The sequence below is a fragment of the Amblyomma maculatum genome, chromosome 1 (assembly GCF_055883805.1).
Source record: "Amblyomma maculatum isolate TAMU_Amacu chromosome 1, ASM5588380v1, whole genome shotgun sequence".
NCBI classification, from domain to species: Eukaryota; Metazoa; Arthropoda; class Arachnida; order Ixodida; family Ixodidae; genus Amblyomma; species Amblyomma maculatum.
In genome coordinates, this window is record NC_139344.1 from 173210380 (window position 1) to 173222830 (window position 12451).

Here is a 12451-nt window from a genome sequence, read left to right on the forward strand (position 1 = left end):
GCTAAGCAAGGAGGACGCGGACAACTACGAGAAGGTCAAAGCTTGCCTTCTGAGAAAGTATAGGCTTAGCGCCGAGGCGTTCAGACAACGTTTTCGGAACGCTACTAAGTCCAGGGACGAGAGTTACCCTGAATTCCTGTACAATTTAAGAGTTAATTTGGGCGAGTGGCTAAAGAGCACTGATTCCTACAGTGATAGGGACGCTGTAGTCGAGCGAATTCTTTTGGAGCAGTTTTATAACTGCCTCCCAGAAAAAGAAAGAAATTGGTTACAGGACCGAGGCGAAATTAAGTCGGCAACTGAAGCTGCCGAACTTATTGAGGAGTATGCTTCGCGCCGTCAATTCAGCAACCCAGCAGTGGATAGGCCCCGCAATCCCAAGTTCAGTGTGAAAAACCGTCAGGAAAGGCACTTTGCTAGAGTTGGAAACGAAGAAATGAAGGTTTCTTCAGGCAAATTCCCTAGAAAGGACGGCAGTGAGAAAAGTGGGGAAGTGACCAACGCGCAGAACACAAAGAAAAAGCTTGAGGCTAGGAAGCCGCTCACATGCTTTAGGTGTAATGAGCAGGGTCACATTGCCGTCAACTGCCGGAAAGAAAAGATTGTTTTCTCGTATGTCAGTGACTGCGATGAAAATATGCAGCTTTTGGAACCCTACCTGCATGACCTAGTAGTCAACGGGAAGCCTTGCAAGGTACTGCGCGATTCGGCCGCAACGATGGATGTTGTCCATCCGGCGTATGTATCGCCTTCCGACTATACAGGACAGTGTGCATGGATCCGACAGGTAGTTGAGGAACAGAGTGTGTGCTTGCCAATCGCGAACGTGGTCATCGAGGGCCCTTTCGGCAAGTTAACAACCGAGGCTGCCGTTTCAGGAAAGCTTCCTAAGTGCTATCCGTATTTGTTCTCTAACAAATCGGACATGCTACTGCGAAAGAGGGGCATCCTTTTCGGAGACAGAGTTGTGCCAGCCTTAACACGTTCAAAGGCGCGAGAACTAGCTACACTGCTCATTCCAGAAAAATCCACAGCGGAAGAAACGGCAGTGAAAACAGTGGTCGATGCGGAAGATAGCCGGTCAGAAAACTTTGAGAGCGAGGCATCTCAGATAAGTCAACTAGAAAGTGAGCTTGATAAGACACGGAATGAGGACGTTCTTGAAAGTAACCTCTTGCCGCCAGTGTCTAGTAATCTCACGAGACTTTTAAGTGGAACCCGAGAGGACTTAGCTATGGAGCAAGCCAATGATCTCAGGAATAAGCTCGAAGTACAGTGGGAAGGACCTGATGAAGTCGTTGCAAAGCTTTCTAACACTAACTACGAAGTGAAATTCCCCGGTAGGCGTAAAGAAGTGCGCATTTATCATTGCAATCTTATGAAGCCTTATGTGCAGAGGGAAGCCGTGGTAAATCTAACGTTAAACCTTCCCGAGGAGATGGGGGACAACTTGATTTGCCTCAGCGGAAAAGGAAGCAACGCTCAGGAGCTTCTCAAAAAGACGGAGCAGAGAGGAGAACTAAAGAAATCCCAGCTGTCCGATCTGGGCGAGATAATAACAGAGTTTGAGGCCTGCTTCGTGGACAGGCCAGGCAGAACTGATTTTACTGAGCACGATATTGAGCTGACTTCAGACGTGCCAGTGCGATCAAGGTGCTACCGATTTTCTCCAAGGCAAAGAGAAATTCTGGATAGGGAAGTAACTCGCATGCTGGAATTGGGAGTAATAAAACCCTCGGAAAGCGATTATGCTTCGCCTATGATCTTAGTAGAAGCTCCAGGTAAAGACCCTAGGCCTGTGGTAGACTACCGAAAGCTGAATTCTCTCACCAGGGATCAAGTGTATCCTATTCCGAATATTGAGGAGAGAGTAGAACAGGTCAGTAGAGCGGCATATGTGACTACGCTGGACCTTACTCGAGGATACTGGCAAGTACCGCTCACTGAGCGCGCCAGCAGATACGCGGCTTTCGTCACTCCGACGGGCAGCTACCAGCCAACAATGATGAGTTTCGGGCTCAAAAATGCTCCATTTTGTTTTTCCCGACTCATGGATAGGGTTTTAAATGGGTGTGAAACATTCGCGGTGCCTTATTTAGATGACATTGCGGTTTTTTCCGACTCATGGGCGGACCATATGGTACATCTAAGAGCTGTACTGAGCCTTTTGCGTCAAGCTGGACTAACCGTAAAGGCCGAGAAATGTTGCCTGGCAAGGGCGACCGTGGACTACTTGGGTCACAATGTAGGTCAAGGTTTCAGGAAACCCAGCGAGATTAAGATTTCTGCGGTAGCAGACTACCCGCGGCCGAGCACGAAGACGGAAATTCGAGCATTCCTAGGTCTGACGGGATACTACAATCACTACATCCCTAACTATTCAGCTTTGGCTAGCCCTCTGACCGACGCTCTCCGCAAGACAGAACCGACAAATGTAGTCTGGGACGAACAAAAGGAAGCCTCCTTCGTAAACCTGAAGGCTGTGCTGATTAGCCGTCCGGTATTGCGAGCTCCAGACTATGCCCGAGAATTCACGGTCCAGTGTGATGCCAGTGATCGAGGGTTAGGTGCTGTTCTCTGCCAGAGAGATGACGACGGTAATGAGCACCCCGTGCTCTACCTGAGCAGAAAACTGAGTTCTAGAGAAAGGGCTTATTGCGCGTCAGAGAAAGAGTGCGCTTGCATTGTATGGGCCATTCAAAAATTGCAGTGCTATCTTGGAGGGGCCAAATTCACCGTAGAGACGGACCATTGTCCCCTGGCTTGGCTGCAAACTGCGACATCGAAGAACAGTCGCCTTCTTAGGTGGAGCTTGATTTTACAGCAGTACAATTTTGAAATAAGATACAAAAAAGGGAAGCTAAATGGGAATGCGGACGCGCTTAGCCGCTCTTTCTAAGCGGTCCGAGATGTTCCTCACCATGTATCGAAATTGATAATCAAGTTTTTTTTTTTTTTTCCGTGCGCTTGTATATGTGTGACTATGTAAAGCAGCACGTTTGGTTTTCTAGGCATACGTGGGTCCTGAACGTCTTGAGAGTGGGCTTTTCTCGAACAACAATGGCAGTTTTCTTTTAACCTGGTCTCTTCAGACGGGAGCCGAGTGCTTGCTTCGACATGTGGTTGAGTTTCAGACAGCTCGAGCAATTTGGCCTACAACAATCAAGACAACGCGACAAGCAACAGCGAGCTTCAAGCGTTCACGTGCAGGCCATTAAGTCGTCTCTTCATGCAGCAGCGGCGACTGCTGCCCTCCGAGACTCTTCTGGCGGGGGAGGAGGCTGTTACGACCAAGCATCCGCATTTGCGCGCTCTATTGTTCGCCTGTGGGCATGGAAAAGTATTGTGAATATGTGGTGATGGTCCAATGGCTCTAAGTGAGCCTGTTTCCAGGAATCCTGTTTTGTAAGCCTGTTTTGCTTTGTGGACAACCTGCAAATGCCAAATTGACCCTGTCAAGAGAACGTCTGGAAAAACACAAAGAAACGTCCCCCTGCGGGAAATAGCAGGAAGTGCTTTCTTTTGTTCACCCTTCCAGTCGAGAAGGGCTATCGTCCAGTGAGGAATGTCTACTTTTCAAAGGAGACGACAGAGTGACATGTCCGCTGACGTGCAGGACAAGAAAGGAGCATGACGCATACAGCCATTAAGTGATTTCCCAGGAATGCAGGAAAGATTTGCAATTGTCGAAAACGGACAATGCTGGGAGCGGATGCGGCGCCACGTGCACTCGGGTTTCTGAGAAGTAAAACCCCTTGTCAGAACCAGCCTGTGGTTTCTTTGCTGAAGAATAGAAATGTACCTCCTCTCCTCGCCGTTCCCAAGCTTTTCCCGCCAACAAGTGATCACGCCCAACGAATGAATGCCGGACCAGTCAGTGCTTCAGACCATCAGTGCAGTGATGTGTTCGATTGGATGCCGATACCTGAGGGGCGTGCCCTGGATTTGGTTGGTCAGCATCTTCAGAGAGGGGCTGGACATAGGGGGTTTTAAGGACGCTGCAGAGCACGAAATGTCGCTCTGGGCCCTGGGTAAACGGCTCATCCAGTCGCTTCTCGCTATGAACTCTTAACGCTTGCCATTTTGCTGATGTACCCTTCTTTTTCGTGTAAATAATCTTGTAAATAAGTTTCTCAAAGTGCCATTAAACCTGCTTGTACATATTTCACCAACTTCGAAGATTCAATCCTACTTCAACCCCGAGTCTCTGCACGCTACCAAGTGAAGGCCGGGTCGACGTAGCCCAGCGTCACGACAATGCCCATCCTTCAGTACAGTATATGCCTCATTCGGCCTCCTAACCTCACTAAGCCCAATGACATCCCATTTCATACCCTCTAGTTCCTGTAAGAGCACTGCTAAACTAGCTTCACTAGCTAGGGTTCTAGCGTTAAACGTTGCCAGGGTCAGTTTCCAATGGCGGCCTGTCCAGCGGAGCCAGGCATTCTTAGCACCCCCTGCTGCGTCAGAGGAGTGACCGCCGCCTTGGTCAGTTGTTCCGCAGCCGCTGATGACTGAGGGCCGGGGTTTTGTGGAGCTTATCATGAGAGGTTGCGGCCAATTACGGCATTAGGGTGGCCAACTCCTGTTCTGGTGAGGGAGTGCGTTGCCGGAGGTGTTCACCGGCATCAGGTCGCACCCCAAACCTGTTTATGCAATTCCATCGACACGCGGATTTTGTTTTTTGTTTTTTTTAAATCCGGTGGAGAATTGCGCGGCACCGGGATATGAACCCCGGTCCTCTTGCATACGAGGCGGATGTTTTACCGCTATGCCACCGCTGCTCGAAAACCCTTACTTACCTTTAATGACACAGCTTTAAAATCGGAGAGGCGCTCGCAGTTTTATGACTCTCCCGACGTGTAGGAAAAACGCCATAGCTGGCGATTTCTGTACCGCAGAAAATCATCCTGGAGGGAGTGGCGATCATGTGCGGTCTCACCTGCATAGCAGACCTTTGCAAACACAGGCCGACAATCTCGAGTTTGTCACCGGTCGTTTGTTTTGCATCGATTAATGCAAAATGGTAAGCTAAAATCAGGCGTTCAAATTCAATTAATCAACGCCATTGAATAGCGAAATCAAGAACGTTTGTTACACCCAGGCTGACAATAGATGGAGCCCTATCCTCAATGTCGCCATTATGGCTCAATTGCGGTGCTGCCCACAGTCGGTGAGAATCGCCAGTAACTAAGCGGCACACCAAGACGTTTCATCAGCAGGGACTGTCCTTGTATAAGCAATAATGCGGGAACGGCCGCATTCAGTGTACCCCGCATGCATGTTTTCTGCACATAACCCCGGATATGCTGACGAACTATATATGCTGCTGATGGTTGAGCCGTAACGCCTCTAGATCCGTATGGCTGCTATCTGACTACACAGCGAAGAGAGGAAGTATCAACGCCAAACAACTTATTCGAGCTCTGTCGTACTCCATCACAAGTTTAGATGCGATTTTCCCTGTGAACGGGATTCTAATGTGAAAACAGCGAGTATTTTTTTTTTTCAGTTGCCCACGACCCGGACTACGTGCAGAATATCTCTTCCTTCTCAAAAAGACACAATAAAAGGAAGCGGATGGTGCCAGTTGTCCCCAGCGTTCACAGCGAGCAGCCATAAGCGCGATGATCGAAGCTGCATCGAACTTGGGTAGTAACATGACACGTAGTTCTTTTTCTTTATTTTCATTTTTGCGAGCTGCAGCACGCGTCTTTATCAATACCGCCCTTAGAAAGCATATAAACGTCATCAGAGAATTTACGCAGCGTTGTTTCCTAGTTTTCCAGATGAGTGGTTCTTGATTTGTGTGAAGCTCGATTGAAAAGTCTCTGCATGCGCTTGTGCAGCTTTTCAAAACCCACATAATAAAAAAAGACCATTCTTTTGACCTTGTCTCAAATACCAGTGCAGCGCTGGAAATATCAATTTCAGGAAGCGGAATAACACAGTTAAGTTTGTTGCGCACTAGACCCAAAGAAGAGGTCGCATTCGCCTTCCTCAAAGCAATGTACTACTTAAGTGTTCAGCAATATTAGACGTTCTCCGCAGTGCAGTAGCTTTGAGAAAGCAGCAGGCGCATTACGTGGTCCCTCACGGGAAAGCGATGCTTTGTGCTGTCCATTTTGTCGTCCTTCTTGTACTAGCAGCAATCGGGTGAGTAATATTGGCCCATAAGTTATGAACTGGGCATTACTAGTTTCCCCGACGACCCCTGGCGCTGCATGGTTATACACAACCCCCCCCCCCCCCCCCCCCCCCCCATACACACAGCAGAGAATAAAACCAAGACGTTAACACAGATGATGCGTTCGCTACCAACTACCTGTTTTTGTGGTACGAAGAAGAATAATGCATCACAAAAAACGTGGGGTTACAATATGAAGAAGAAGTAAACAAAAGATTCAGAAAAAATGCGAAGAAATTCAGAATGAAAAAAAAAAATAAAAATAAAACGAAAACAATGGCAAATTAGGTGTAACTTCTTGTCACATTGTCCAAACGGAACAGGTGGGTTTCGAACAAACCAACACACCATTCTCTTGTGTGTGTATTGTGTTTGTGTATAACCATGCAGCGCCAGAGGTCGTCGGAGTCGTATAGCCAATTAGCCCGCTCGCAAGTACTTCTATTACTTGTTTCTCTGCATACCGCGACCTTTTCCGGTTTTAGTGCAAGAGCACACTTTCAGCCACGCCTCTCCTCAAAATAATATCGTGTCTGATCGGCTCTGGGTCGTTGTAATAACAACTGTGACGCCAACGTCATGCACAACAAATCTGAGACATGCCCCCCTCCTCTCCTGCTTCTTGCACGCCATTTGCTCGTACGACGTGACTAACGAACTTTCATGTGGCACCACGCTTTCGGATCAAAATTCTGACGTATAAAAAAAAAATTAGCATTTTGCCAAATTTTGTACTAGTCTCTCAACGCTAAACCACCAAACGAAACTGTCAAGCGGATTCTATGGGTCCCGAAGGTGAGGTCGAGCGCCAACAACTGAATAGCAAACGTGAAAGGCAGAAGACGGTACGAACTGCTGATGCACCAGAAGGACGGGCTTCGAGGCTGGTAATCGTAATCAAAGGCAGGTTAAATCCTCTGAACAATCGGAACGTCGTACCGCTTTCGTGTCCAAATCCGAATTTGTGCACATTCCCCGTCGCCTAAGTGCACCACAAAAATGAAACTGTCCCTGGACAGCGGTCCGATACCCGAACACGATGAGATTAGAGTACTTGGTCTCCTTATCCACAAACATCGACGGGCTGATACAACGCTAGCAAAACTGCGCAAGGTGGGGGACCAGGTGGGCCGGATAGTGCGCCGGGTTTCCAACAAACGCGGGGGGTTACGGTGCACAGACGCTTTGCGGCTGGCGCATGCATTCGTGACCAGTCGAGTACTCTACTCGACTCCTCCACCTGTGCAGGTTTGATGAGAATGCACTAGAAGTGATGCTCAGAAAGATGTACAGGCGTGCCCTCCATCTCCCGATCAACGCATCCTCTTATGGGCCTGGGGATGATGAACCCATTCGCGGAGCTCCGAGAGGCACACTTGACCAATCAATACACAAGACTTTCAAAAACGCCGTCGGCACGCCGCCTATTAGCCCGACTACACATTTCCCACCCAACACTTACGGAAGAGCGCGTACGCATTCCTGAAATCTGGAGATACGCCCTGCACGTACGCCCTCTTCCGGCCAACATGACACGTGACGACCACAGTGGCAGGCGCGGGCGGAGGCACTGGCCCGTCGCTATGGGAACAAACACGGAATATTCTACGTGGACGCCTCCGGCCCTCACCATAGGGGGTTGTACACAGCCGCAGTCGTCCATCAAAAAATCACGGTGAATGGCCTAATTTTCCGAGCTCAAGACATAACACACGCGGAAGTTGCCATCGCGTTAGCCGCCGCAGACAAGGACTCGCGAGTCACCATCACCGACTCGAGAGGGGCCTGCAGAAATATTAAACAGGGGTACATTCCTCTCTTTGAGCACCGCATCCTTCAAGACAGTGACTACATCGGGGCCCCCGCGTCTCGAAAGATTGTATGGGCTCCATGCTCACATGGGCCTCGAAGGCAATGAAACGGCAGACGCCGCCGCCTGCGCGCTCACTCTCCGGGCAACGCCTTCAGACCCTTATGATACGGATCTCGAACCCAATCCGGCTCTCACGTTTCTAGAAATTACTGAATTATTTCAATTCGGCCAAGCAATTTATCCTAAGCCTTGTAAGGACCTTACAAAGGTGGAGGAACGAATACTCCTCCGCCTTTACACCAAAACGCTGCTGTGCCCGGCAGTTTTAAAACACTTTGATCCTGCCTGTACAGGGAAGTGCACGCACTGTGCGGAGAAGTCTTCGGATATCTTCCACATGGTGTGGGCATGTCAGTCAACCGCGAACCTCACCCCCAAACCCAACCCCACCCGGGAGGACTGGGAGGCAACCCTGCTCGGATGCTCCGATCTGGCAAGCCAGAGGGCCCTGGTCCACCGAGCCCGAGCCGCAGCGGTCGCCAATGGGCTCCTGTAATGAGGAGCCCACCTAGTGCTTGCGTGAGGTTGCCCCGGCTACCTCAAGCTTCCTCCTAATAAAGTTTTTCACTCACACACCGCTTTCGTACGAACACTGAATTAACCATGCTTAGACCGGCCCTTTTTTTTTTATTTAGTCAATCAATTTAGTAGCCCTCCGTGGCCGCTTTGATGTACCGCTCGACCTGGCTATTTCTCCTGCCGAACAGGTTAAAAAAGGTTAAAACCTATTTCTAACCTCTAGAGACGTGTACGCTTTGAAATATTCTCACACGCAAATTATTCTGCATTTTTGCTTACATCTCCACGTCGCTGCCGGCGCAGTGTAGTCTTTTTTTACATGCACTTGAATATAAACTCGAGCAGTCTGCCCCAAGTAAAGAAATGTTTGCCTTTTGTCCTCAAAACAAACCGGAAACTCGTATGCTTCTGTGCCAATGCGCTTTGCAGGCATCTGCAGCGAGTTCCTTCCTCTTGTAGTTAGCTGCGCATTACCTCTACGCCCACCCTGCCCACACTATGCCAGCGTAATATCCGATCGTATGATAGTAGCCTCAGTTGCGAAATTGTATTTCGAAACTGAGACTCCTGCCACAGATATTCTTTCGCGATAGCTGAAGGAGGAAATCACATGGAGAAAAAGCAGCATGACCTTCAGCATCTTAGAACGACGTATGTGAAACATCCTGCGTGCACTCTAAGGAAACTTGTCCACGATTCCTGAACCCTGGTCAGAAGCTAGAAAGCCCCAAGAAGGAGCAGAATCCTTTAATAAAGACAATGAATGTTCGTGCAGTGAATGCCTCTTTCATTGAGCTCTTTATGCAAGCGATTCTGTTTTGCTTTTGTTTCTTTAACTCATTATAGCAGGCGTTGTAGTTAGGCTTGTGAATGGCTGAGCCACTTAAGCATATTAAACCGGGGAAAACTTCGCATTCTTTGTGATATGGATAAAAACCGAGCGCTTCCAGCTCGATCATTAAGCAGTCGCGTCAGTGAAATGAAGAAAACCAAAGCACCCTCGCGAGCCGGGAATTCGACCGTCGAACCCAAGGCCATGTACACTGCTGAATCCCCCATGAGAGCCCCAATGCCCATGTACACTATAATAAGCTGATGCTCCAATGTCATAGGGCACTGCGGGAAGCAGCGAATTAAAGTGCAAATCTTTTAAACGATACTTTATCCTGCATATATGGTGGAACCGATGCCGAGATGCGGACGAAAGGCTCGCAACTGCTCTTCCTTCAGTTGTTTCAGATCGTCTTAGAATCGTCCGGCACTGGCTTTGTTTCAAGTCAGTTTGGAGTGTGCGGGCCGGTCCATAACGCATGCCCAGATGAAAACATCGAAGCGATTGCTTGGCCTCATCTGCATGAATCCGTGTCAGCAGCAGCAACTTGCGGTAACACACACGTGCACAACTTCCGAAGACGCCGACCCCCTCGAAGGACAGTGTCTGGCTGTAAGCAGTGACCGGTGGTTATGTGCATATCTTAATGCATCTTCAGTGCCCGGCGTGATAGCAGTTGTCTAGGATGCTCGCTGTGGGATGAAGGACTACTCCAACGCCTGCTAGAGACAAGGTCTTCGGGTCCCTGTGCCGAGATGTGGACGAAAGGCTCACACCTGCTCTTTCTTCAGGTTGATTTGTTTTAACATTATGAGCCAACTCGTGCACGCGAAAACTCGGTACCAGAGCCCACCTGCTCTTTATGACAGTGTATGCTTGTCAATGCTTGTGTCTGTTTTTGAGCTGGTGTAATGGATTTTGGTTCAAAATAAGATTGTTGCTAGCGCGGTTCGGGTGTCCACAGGGCAAGTGTGACAGTTACTGCGCCTTTTCCTTCCTGTGAACCAACTATTATTATTATTATTATTATTATTATTATTATTATTATTATTATTATTATTATTATTATTATTATTATTATTATTATTATTATTATTATTATTATTATTATTATTATTATTATTATTATTATTATTATTATTATTATTATGCTAACTGGTGACGTACAAGAGAACCCTGATCCTCTGTCGAATGAGCAGGAGTGTGAACTCATGGAAGCAATACTTTCTTTGTCAAAGTCATTGGCAGGGCAAGAGAAAATAGTAAAACAGAGACTCTAGAAACACAACCAAAACAAATACAAGAGAAATTCGAGAATCCAAATTGAGAAGTACGCAGATTAGCAGAAGATCAGTCAGCTTTATCCACGCTTGAGGATAGAGGGAAAGTGCAGGGTCAAAATATCCAGCTTTCAAACGTTTTGTGGAATGTACTAATCAATCAGGACGAATCAGAAAATCGTTCCCGTAGGAACAATCTGTTGCTGTATAAAGGATGACAATGAAAAGGAAACGTGGGATAAATCAGAGGGGAAGATTAGGTCTGTCTGCTTTGACAAATTAGGTGTTACTATTGAACCGTCAACAGTCGAGAGAGCTCATGAGATGGGAAAGTATAAAGACGATAAACCAAGGCCCATTATAGTGAAGTTTGGGCTGTTGTAGGACAAACAGCGTCTTCTTTCTGCTGCTTCGAACCTAAAGGGCACTGACATATCGATAAGTGAAGGCTACTCTCAGCAGGTTCGTCATTGTAGAAGTAAACTTGTTGCTTATGCGCGAAACAAAACTCCGAAGCTAAATTTAAACTCAAAATACAACAAGTTGAATTTTGATGCAAGACGTATATTTACGATAGTGCAACCGATTCCGTAAGGAAGTACGCAATATGAAATAAAGCGTGAGCCGCCACGGCTTCGAAAGAACTTATTAGAACGCCTATCCACCGCCGTTGGAATAATGCAGATGAATTTGCGAGCCTTCTGCGCATTTCGCAACCTGGTATTGCGATCGGGACTGAATCTTGGTTAGAGCCTGGCATATCGGATTGTGACATGTTTCCATCCGAATATTTAGCTTATTGGAAAGGCCACAATCGGCAGGGAGGAGGAGTGTTCATCCTTTTGCGTAGGAAAATATGAAGTGTGCCGTTACAACACGATGACGTTTCTTCAGAATGTGTTAGGTGTATAATATTGCTTTCTAGCGAGGAGAAACTTGTGATGAGATTGTTTTACACACCACTGTCGTCAACAAGCATAGAGCCATTTCGCAGCCTTTAACAATCACTGTCTGCCTTGTCATCGAACACCATTAGATTTGGGGTTGATTTTATGATGCCTTAAATTGTATGGTGTGACCGCTGTCCTGTGGCAACAAGCAGCTCGGCCCTCCAGTCTGCCTTCTGTGAACTACTACGGAACAATGAACTTGTTCAGTGTCTTAAATTCCGAACACATTATGGGTCAGCTGTAGGGAGTACACTAGATTTGTTGTTTAGTAACAGTGGAATCAGTTATGGCGGCGCTAGGAATAAGTGATCATGAGGTCGTATGTGCAACAAGTAGCATGCAAAAAGTTAGAGATTGTCAAGAACTGCCCGAGAAAGATTTTTATATATGAACAGGGTAATTATGAGGCCATAAAGGAAGAGTTGGAATTATTCCTTACCGTATTTCTGTGACATAGCAGCCAGTACAGTGTAGAATATTTATGGGATATGTTCAGAGATGAACTGCTTTGTCTGGTCATCAGATATATTCTCTCGAGGGTCGTATCATCTAAGCGTAGAACGGATAAACCATGGATTAATAAAGAGCTGCGTCTATCAATTAGGAAGAAAGCAGAGGTATACAAAGCTTTCAAAAAAACACCAAACCAAAACTTGTATGATAGGCTTAGAACTCTAACTAAGAACTTGAAGCAGGAATTACGGACAGCAAAAAGAACATACTTATCGTCCCTAGCGGCTAAAATAAGGTCTAACTAAAAGGAATTATAGCGATATGCCAAAAGTAAAAAAAAATAAAAAAGGTAGTATT